This window comes from Physeter macrocephalus, chromosome 21 (genome assembly GCF_002837175.3).
Source record: "Physeter macrocephalus isolate SW-GA chromosome 21, ASM283717v5, whole genome shotgun sequence".
NCBI classification, from domain to species: Eukaryota; Metazoa; Chordata; class Mammalia; order Artiodactyla; family Physeteridae; genus Physeter; species Physeter macrocephalus.
In genome coordinates, this window is record NC_041234.1 from 103103704 (window position 1) to 103114227 (window position 10524).

Genomic DNA, 10524 nt, shown 5'->3' on the forward strand with positions numbered 1-10524 from the left:
ACGAACCCGTGTCCTCTGCATCGGCAGGCGGACTCTCAACCACTGCGCCACCAGGGAAGCCCTAAACTAAATATATTAAGTAAAGCACTTGGTATATGTTAATTGCTCACTGACTTCTACTCTCTTTATTCCTTTATGACCACTCCTACTTATGTATTTACTATTTTTTTTTCTCCATTTCACTAAATGGAAGCAGGGGTATTGTTTTTTGTATACTATTATCATTTTAGACCAACAGCAGTGAAACTTAGAGAGACTGGCTGAAGTATAATCTCCATGTTCCACCCCCTAACCATCACTCATTCACACACACACACACACACACACACACACACACACACACACACACACACACCACAGCAGTTTTGGCCAGAGCAGATGAAAGAAGCATCTTTTACTTGTGGTAGTAATTCACTCCTTTTTGCTCTACCCGAACGGTTGGAGTTAACTCCTGCTGCACCGCAGCCCGCCCAGGGGAATATTCAACTTATACCTCCAAAATGGGAAGATTGGAGGAGAAAATCCTGGGCTGAGTGGAGACAATGGATAAAACACTGTTTTGAGAGACAAAAGACATGAGTTCTAGTCCTGGCACTAATTTGTATTGTCTTTCAGTGGAAAAGCCACTTACCCCCTTTGAGCCCCATATTTTCTCATCTTGAAAATGGAAAAAACAATATCCACCATGGCTCTCTTAGTGTTGGCATGAGGATCAAATAAGATAATGAATGTGAAAACACTCCATAAACTCTGAAGGGTGATACAATACACATGGAACGGATCCCTATTATTCTTCCATCATGGGAGGTGGGAGAGGGAGGAGGAATGCGTCAATATGATCATTTTCTGCTGCCTGCTTCAGCTCCTGCTTACAGAGCTGTACTCTCTGCCCTCCCACTCACCCCCTACACACACATCATCTGTTCTGCCTCTCCACTGTGAAAGTTTCAACCTGTGAAGGCTTAAACAAACAGCTCTCGGTTGTTCATGTATCTTGAATCACAAAAAAGACAGGTTTCCAACGTTCGTTTCACGTCCTTGTATCATTTTTTAAATTTCCCATTTTAGGCTAACACTATTCCTTGATGTCTGTGTCCATTGTAGGCATTCAATAAATATTAGTTGAATGAATAAATGACTCTCTATTAGTCTTTAGAACATAGTGCAATCTTTTTCCCTTAAAATAAGACTGAATTGCTTTTTCTTCCCCAAAGAAATAAACACACAAAATTAAGACTGTATTAAGGAAATGATTTGATACACCCCATCTGCACATGCCACTGCATTAACTAGTGTCAATATAACAGCCAGAATGGGTATGTTATTAACTTGGCTAATGTGTCTTGAATATGTACTTATAGGAAATAATCAGGCACTCCTCTTATTTGTTGAAGAAGTAACCTTTCATGTTTAAAAAATGAATTCATGTAAATTTACAGTACCAGCTCTTTAAGAAAAAGTTTTTGGTTACCTATCTTTTCTTCAGTTATGTAGCTCACTGGGAATCTTCCAAGAATAGCATAACATTTAGAATTTAAATAAAAGTTCACTTATTTACTTATTCAATAAAATTTCTTTTTTTAAACATATTTATTGGAGTATAATTGCTTTACAATGGTGTGTTAGTTTCTGCTTTATAACAAAGTGAATCAGTTATACATATGCATATGTCCCCAAATCTCTTCCTTCTTGCGTCTCCCTCCCTCCCACCCTCCCTATCCCACCCCTCTAGGTGGTCACAAAGCACCCAGCTGATCTCCCTGTGCTATGCGGCTGCTTCCCAATAGCTATCTATTTTACATTTGGTAGTGTATATATGTCCATGTCACTCTCTCAGTGCAGTCTTCCAAAAGATCATATATTCCAACCCACATATTTCCAGATGAACAAACAGAAGTCCAGAGTGGTTAAGAGACTTGTCTAAGGTCTCACAATGAATTAGTGGCAGAGCTGGTGTTGGAACCCAGATCTCCTTGACCTAATTCAGTGACCTTTTCACATCACTATCTGGCTTTCCCCTTAATTTGTTTTCTGAAGTTATTCTGGATAGGACTTTCGCCTTTGGTACATTCATTCTTTCAATAACAGATGAAATAACAGCGTCATTCTCTGTTGCTGTATTTGAGCTATATGATCTTGAGAAAATATCTTGCTCTTTCTGGGTCCTAGTTCCCTCATCAATAAAATGAAGCAGCTAGATTAGGTGGTCTCTGAGGCTCTTTCCAGATTTGAGCTCTAATTTCCCATGGCTCTGTGAGTTAAACTGTACACCCATCATTGGTCATTCTCAATATCTGACTGAGGGATGCTGAAAGAAAATTTCTGTAATTCCATGAATCTAGGCTATACAAACCACTGCATCCTACTCTGCTCTCTCAGCCCTCACAGTGACAGAAATGTCATATTGGTGTTTGGTCTTAGTGCGAGGCACTGAGGTAAGAGCATGGGAGGGATGTTTCCAAACTTCCTAGCCACCTTAAGGTAGAAAAGCTCAGTCAAAGATCGGGTTAAAGTGTCCAGGTTATGTCACATTCTAACCCTATAATCTCAGACAGTTTTTTCAACCTCTCTGCCATCAATTCCCTTATCTAAAATGGAAATAATTTTACCTAAATTAAATGACTGTTTTGAAGATTAAATAAGAAAAAATATACAAAGTGCTTAACAGATATTTAGGTGCTTAATAAATGCTGCTTTGGCGTCTCCTTAAAAGTCCATTTTTTTGTTTTATGATTCCATATATATGAAAGGTCCAGAACAGGCAAATCTACACAGGCAGAAAGTAGCTTAGTGGTTGCCAATGTCTTGAGGAGTGGTGCAGGAATGGTAGGTATGGGGGTTTGTTTGTTTGTTTGTTTTGATTAAAAGCTACCTGATCCTTAAAAATTTATGGACTTATACTTTTAATAGGTCTTAAACTTTTGACACTTATGTTGCCAAGGACCTTATTGGTCCTTTATTTCACTGTCCAGCATTATTTGATATTCCCATATGTTTACAAGTTTCTCAGCCTTTCTCTCTGTTTTTGGTGATGAAATGTTCTAAAATTATGGTGAAGGCTGCATAATTCTGAATATACTAAAAACTATTGAATGTACACACATTCACATGTGTGTATTTTATGGTATGTGAATTACATCTCAATAAATCTGTTACTAAAAAAAGGAATCCTGATGAGTACTAGGGGAAAAAGTCCATTATAGATTGGTCATCCTTGGCTGCATCTAAATCCTTCTACTGACCTACAGCAGAGAGCCTTGGTAAGCACTGGATGAGATCATTAATGTAAAAGTACTTTGAAAAATTTAATAATGATACAAGAAATGTATTCAAAACAAATGATAAAATCATAATTGGAGAAATAAAGAAATGGAATGAGACACCTTGCTCCCAAACAGCAAGGCTAAAATATAAGAAAGATGAGACTCTTCAAGTTAATGTATAGATTTAATGCAATATCAATTTAAAATTCTCCAGGGTATTTTATAGACTATGACAAATTTATAGTGAAATTCACCTGGAAGAATAAGAAGACAAAAATGACAAAAAATATTATTTTTAGTAACGATGGAGATAGCCTCTCAAGTTTTAAACTTTATTACAAATCCATACATATAAAAAGGACCATCTGGCATTGGGTTAAAAACAAAGATTGATCAATGAAATAGCATATTTTAGAGAAAGAGAACCAAATACATAAAAACGTCTCCAGTTGGCTAGAAGGAACATGCATACACATACATATATATGCACATACAGTAAAGGAAGCACTAACAAATAAATATTATTGGGAAAAGTGTGTATCCATAAAAAGAGAAATAAATTTGGATATGTACCTCACATCATATATTTCAGTAAACTCCAGATCAAAAAGTTAAACATAAAAATCTAAAATGTGAAACTAGAAAAAAAATGAATAGCATTGTTTATCTAGCTAGTGTAGCCATTGAAAAAATGGAAGGTAACGTCAAAGCCAAGATGATGTGTTCAAATATGACTAAAAAACTTGTGCACACTGTACTATAACAAAATGAAGATCAAAAAGGAAACAACAGAAAGAGAAAATTATGCAATTGGGCAGAACTTTTAAAACACACCAGTCAGAACATATAAATAAATAATGAAAAATATGAGATCAATGTATGAAGCTCACTAGATGAATGGTCAAAAAATGGACAACATTCATAGTAGGAAACATACTGAGTATGTAATCACATGACAAAACATGTGACCTCAGCATAATACAAATTAAAACACAGTTTCTCAAAAACCTTGGTAGGTATATATATATATAATAAAGAGCACTGTCAGGAAACAGGTCACCCTGTAAATTGCTGATGGCAATGTTTATTATCTGTCTTGCCATGTAAATTGCTGGTGATATTTCTGAAACACAGCTCTTTGCCCAAGTAATTTTATTTGCAGGAATACATCCCCAAGGATACAATCCAAAATAAATAAAAGTAATTTATGCAAAAATGTTCATTATATTGCTATTTAAATATTCATCTACTGTATATGTATATCTGTAAATCACCATGTTATATGTTTAGGGGATTCAATTACGTGGAAGACCCAATCCTTCTCCTCAAGGATCCCATAATGTAGCAGGGAAGGCAACTATATGTAAGATAAAGACAAAGAACTACAGCAGCAAAGAAGAAGAACCAATTTCATTCCACGGGGGTGGAGTGGGGTGGGATTGGGGAGAAAAAAGGTATCATGGAGGAGGTAATATTAAACATGGACCTTGAAAGATGAGTGGGGTTTGGCGCAAGATGGGAATGGTTAAAAGACATTTCATGAAAGATTCCAAATGATCAATAGCTGAGGGATGGCTAAACACACCATTGGATATTAACAGGCTGGATGCCTATGTAATCACTAGAAACAACCAAAAGAAATATATTTGTGAAATAACCTCAAGCCACATAAAACCATGATTGTAACTGAAAAATGTCAGACAGGCACTCAGAGTGCTGGATATCCACAATGTTTGATTCAGTAAAGTTGCTCAAGTTTCATAATTTTAAAAAGTCAACACCACTAGATACATATGAGTGCTAAGACAAACCAACAAGCATTTGATCTGATCCTTCCCTGAGATTAAGCTCTCAGGGTCAGGAAGGCTGTGAACATTGAGTTCCTGCAGTGTCTTCAGGAAATTAAGAGTGGTAGTTGCTTGTGGTTACTGCAAGGGGCTGGATTCTCTGCTTCACTTTTACATTTCCTATGAACACGAGTCATGTGCTTGACGTGCTGCTCCCTCCTTTATTCACCCTCTTGCCCCCTCATATCCTAGCCCACTAAATCCTCTTCTACTTCAACAAGCAATTGCAATGCCTTGTCTCCAAAATCCATGAGTAACGGGATAGGAGTTAGGAGGACTCAAAACATCTGTCTTGTTTTACTAAGTCTACTAACAGGGAGAAAGAAAAGCACCCAGGATTGAGAACCTTAGTTTATGTAAGCTTGGAATTCATCAGCTGTGATTCCTCCCCACTACATTCTTACCCAAATTTATTGAGTGCTCCCTTTGCAGACATAAAATAGAAATGTGAAAAGCAATTTGGAGCTACTCAAAGACAATCTTGTTTCTATGTCTGAAGTTTTTCAAGCTCTATGCCTCAGGCAAACATATAAAAATAGACCAATTTTTACTGTATGACCAAAATCAGTGGCTCTTGGTGAAAAAGCCCACCCCATTGTTCACTCTCCTCCACTCCAAATGTAGGGATTTCAACAAAATGCACAATGCCACTAAACTCACCTACAATATCTTGTCATTTTTATCAAGGACACCTTCAGCATTTCAGCCATCTCCCTCAACTGTTTCTTCTGGAAGGACTGAGGCTTTCAGCTTCCTGGACTTCTATCCATATAAAGAGCCACTTATGATCCAACTGTGTAGTATTCAAAACAAGCAATATACATCATATAATACAGAATCATTCTCCTCTGAGAAAATCTGAGGCTAACTGAAAGGCTGCTGTGTAAAAAAACTCTCTTTCCTTAATTATATCTTATGTTTTAGCAAATGTTAAAAAAAACCTCATGCCACTAATTTTTTTCATCCAAATCCCACTCAAATCTATTCCTACACTTTCACTGTCCTAACACCCCTGTGAGATTACTAGGCCAGTGTTGGTACACATCTGGGCTGATTATGATCAGCTCCTATCAACAGGCCTCAAATTAGAAAGAGCAATGGGAGAGACCTTCAAGATGGCTGAGGAGTAAGATATGGAGATCACCTTCCTCCCCACAAATACATCAGAAATACATCTACATGTGGAACAACTCCTACAGAACACCTACTGAATGCTGGCAGAAGACCTCAGACTTCCCCAAAGGCAAGAAACTCCCCCAAATACTTGGGTAGGGCAAAAGAAAAAAGAAAATACAGAGACAAAAGAATAGGGACGGGACCTGCACCAGTGGGAGGAAGCTGGGAAGGAGGAAAGGTGTCCACACACTAGGAAGCCCCTTCACGGGCGGAGACTGCGGGTGGCGGAGGAGGGAAGCTTCGGAGCCGCGGAGGAGAGCGCAGCCACAGGGGTGCGGAGGGCAAAGCGGAGAGATGCCCGCACAGAGGATCGGTGCCGACCGGCACTCACCAGCCCGAGAGGCTTGTCCGCTCACCCGCCGGGGCGGGCGGGGGCGGGGAGCTGAGGCTCGGGCTTCGGAGATCGGATCCCAGGGAGAGGACTGGGGTTGGCTGCGTGAACACAGCCTGAAGGGGCTAGTGCACCACAGCTAGCCAGGAGGGAGTCCGGGAAAATGTCTGGACCTGCCAAAGAGGCAAGAGACAATTGTTTTGGGGTGCATGAAGAGAGGGGATTCCTGCCCCCTGTGTCCACAGAAGGCAGACCACTGCCTAAGTGAGCTCCACAGATGGGCGCGAGCTACTGCTATCAGCGTGGACCCCAGAGACGGGCATGAGACGCTAAGGCAGCTGCTGCCGCCACCAAGAAGCCTGTGTGCGAGCACAGGTCACTCTCCACACCTCCCCTCCTGGGAGCCTGTGCAGCCCGCCACTGCCAGGGTCCCGTGATCCAGGGACAACATCTCTGGGAGAACACACAGCAAGCCTCAGGCTGGTGCAACGTCATGCTGGCATCTGCCGCCACAGGATCTCCCGGCATTCTGTACCCCGCCCTCTCCGTGGCCTGAGTGAGCCAGAGCTCCCTAATCAGATGCTCCTTTAACACCATCTTGTCTGGGCGGGAACAGATGCCCTCAGGCGACCTACACGCAGAGGCGGGTCCAAATCCAAAGCTGAATCCCAGGAACTGTGCGGAACAAAGAAGACGCAAGAGGGAAGAGATATGGGAACATATGTATATGTATAACTGATTCACTTTGTTGTAAAGCAGAAACTAACACACCATTGTAAAGCAGTTGTACTCCAATAAAGATGTTAAAAAAAAATCCTCAAATTCATCCTCCAAAAAAAAAAAAGAGAGAAAGGGAAATCTCTCCCAGCAGCCTCAGGAGCAGAGGATTAATGCTCCACAGTCAACTTGATGTACCCTGCATCTGTGGAATACCTGAATAGACAACAAATCATCCCAAAATTGAGGCAGTGGACTTTGGGAGCAACTGTAGACTTGGGTTTGCTTTCTGCATCTAATTTGTTTCTGGTTCTATGTTTATCTAACTTTAGTATTTACAGTTTATTATCATTGGTAGATTTGTTTATTGATTTGGATGCTCTCTTCCTTTTTTATTTTTTTATATGTACATATATATATTTTGTCTGTATAGCTTTGCTTTAACCATTTGCCCTAGGGTTCTGTCGGTCCTTTTTTTTATTACATTTTAATTTTTTTTATTTTAAATAATATCTTTTTTATTTTAAAAAAACTTTATTTTTTCTTTGTTTCTTTCTTTTTTTCTCCCTTTTCTTCTAAGCAGTGTGGCTGACAAGGTCTTGGTGCTCCGGCCACTTGTCAGGTCTGTGCTTCTGAGGTGGGAGAGCCAAGATCAGGACATTGGGCCACCACAGACATCCCCGCTCCAAGTAATATCAAACGGTGAAAGCTCTCCCAGAGATCTCCAACTCAATGCTAAGACCCAGCTCCACTCAACGACCAGCAAGCTACAGTGCTGGACACCCTATGCCAAACAACTAGAAAGACAAGAACATAACTCCACCCATTAGCAGAGACGCTGCATAAAATCATAATAAGGTAACAGACACCTCAAAACACACCACTGGACGCGGTCCTGCCCACCAGAAAGACAAGATCCAGCCTCATCCACCAGAACACAGGCACTAGTCCCCTCCACCAGGAAGCCTACACAACCCACTGCACCAACCTTAGCCACTGGGGGAAGACACCAAAAACAACAGGAACTACAAACCTGAAGCCTGTGAAAAGGAGACCCCAAACACAGTAAGTTAAGCAAAATGAGAAGATAGAGGAATAAACAGCACATCAAGGAGCAAGGTACAAACCCACCAGACCAAACAAAAGAAGAGGAAATAAGCTGTCTACCTGAAAAAGAATTCAGAGTAATGATAGCAAAGATGATCTTGGAAATAGAATGGAGAAAATACAAGGAACGTTTAACAAGGACTTGGAAGAACTAAAGAGCAAACAATGATGAACAACACAATAAATGAAATGTAAAATTCTCTAGAAGGAATCAATAGCAGAATAACTGAGGCAGAAGAATGGATAAGTGACCTGGAAGATAAAATATTGGAAATAACTACTGCAGAGCAGAATAAAGAGAAAAGAATGAAAAGAATTGAGGACAGTCTCAGAGACCTCTGGGACAACATTAAATGCACCAACATTCAAATTATAGGGGTCCCAGAAGAAGAGGAGAAAAAGAAAGAGACTGAGAAAATATTTGAAGAGATTATAGTTGAAAACTGCCCTAATATGGGAAAGGAAATAGTCAATAAATCCAGGAAGCATAGAGAGTCACGTATAGCATAAATCCAAGGAGAAACACGGCAAGACAAATATTAATCAAACTATCAAAAATTAAATACAAGGAAAAAATATTAAAAGCAGCAAGGGAAAAACAACAAATAACATACAAGGGAATCCCCATAAGGATAACAGCTGGTCTTTCAGCAGAAACTCTGCAACAAGAGGAGGAAAAGACCTACAATAACAAACACAAAATATTTAAGAAAATGGTAATAGGAACATACATATCGATAATTACCTTAAATTAATCTTTCAGCAGAAAATCTGCTAGCCAGAAGGGAGTGGCAAGACATATTTAAACTGATGAAAGGGAAAAACCTACAAACAAGATTACTCTACCTAGCAAGTATCTCATTTAGATTTGACAAAGAAATTAAAACCTTTACAGACAAGCAAAATCTAAGAGAATTCAGCACCACCAAACCATCTTTACAACAAATGCTAAAGGAACTTCTCTAGGCAGGAAAAACAAGAGGAGGAAAAGACCTACAATAACAAACACAAAATATTTAAGAAAATGGTAATAGGAACATACATATCGATAATTACCTTAAATGTAAGTGGATTAAATGCTCCCACCGAAAGACACAGACTGGCTGAATGGATACAAAAAAAAACCCCCATATATATGCTGTCTACAAGAGACCCACTTCACACCTAGGGACACATACAGACTGAAAGTGAGGGGATAGAAACAGATATTCCAGACAATTGAAATCAAAAGATAGCTGGAGTAGCAATTCTCATAGCAGACAAAATAGACTTTAAAATGAAGACTATTACAAGAGACAAAGAAGGACACTATATAATTATCAAGGGATGAATCCAAGAAGATATACCAATTGGAAATATTTATGCACCCAAAATAGGAGCAACTCAGTACCTAAGGCAAATGCTAACAGCCATAAAAGGGGAAACACACAGGAACACAATCATAGTAGGGGACTGTAAAACCTCACTTTCACCAATAGAAAGATCACCCAAAATGAAAATAAATAAGGAAACACAAGGTTTAAATGCTACATTAAACAAGATGGACTTAATTGATATTTATAGGACATTCCATCCAAAAACAACAGAATACACTTTCTTTGCAAGTGCTCATGGAACGTGCTCCAGGATAGACCATATCTTGGGCCACAAATCCAGCCTTGTTAATTTAAGAAAACTGAAATCGTATCAAGTATCTTTTTGGACCACCATGCTATGAGACTAGATATCAATTACAGGAAAAAATCTGTAAAAGATACAAACACATGGAGGCTAAAGAATACACTACTTAATAACCAAGACATCACTGAAGAAATCAAAGAGGAAATCAGAAAATACCCAGAAACAAATGGCAATGAAAACACGACGACCCAAAACCTATGGGATGTGGCAAAAGGAGTTCTAAGAGGGAATTTTACAGGCACAAAATCCTACCTCAAGAAACGAGAAACGTCTCAAATAAACAACCTAACGTTACACCTAAAGCAATTAGAGAAAGAAGAAATTACAAATGAAAAAGGAGAAGTAACAGCTGACACTGCAGAAATAAAAAGGATCATGAGAGATTACTACCAGCAGCTATATG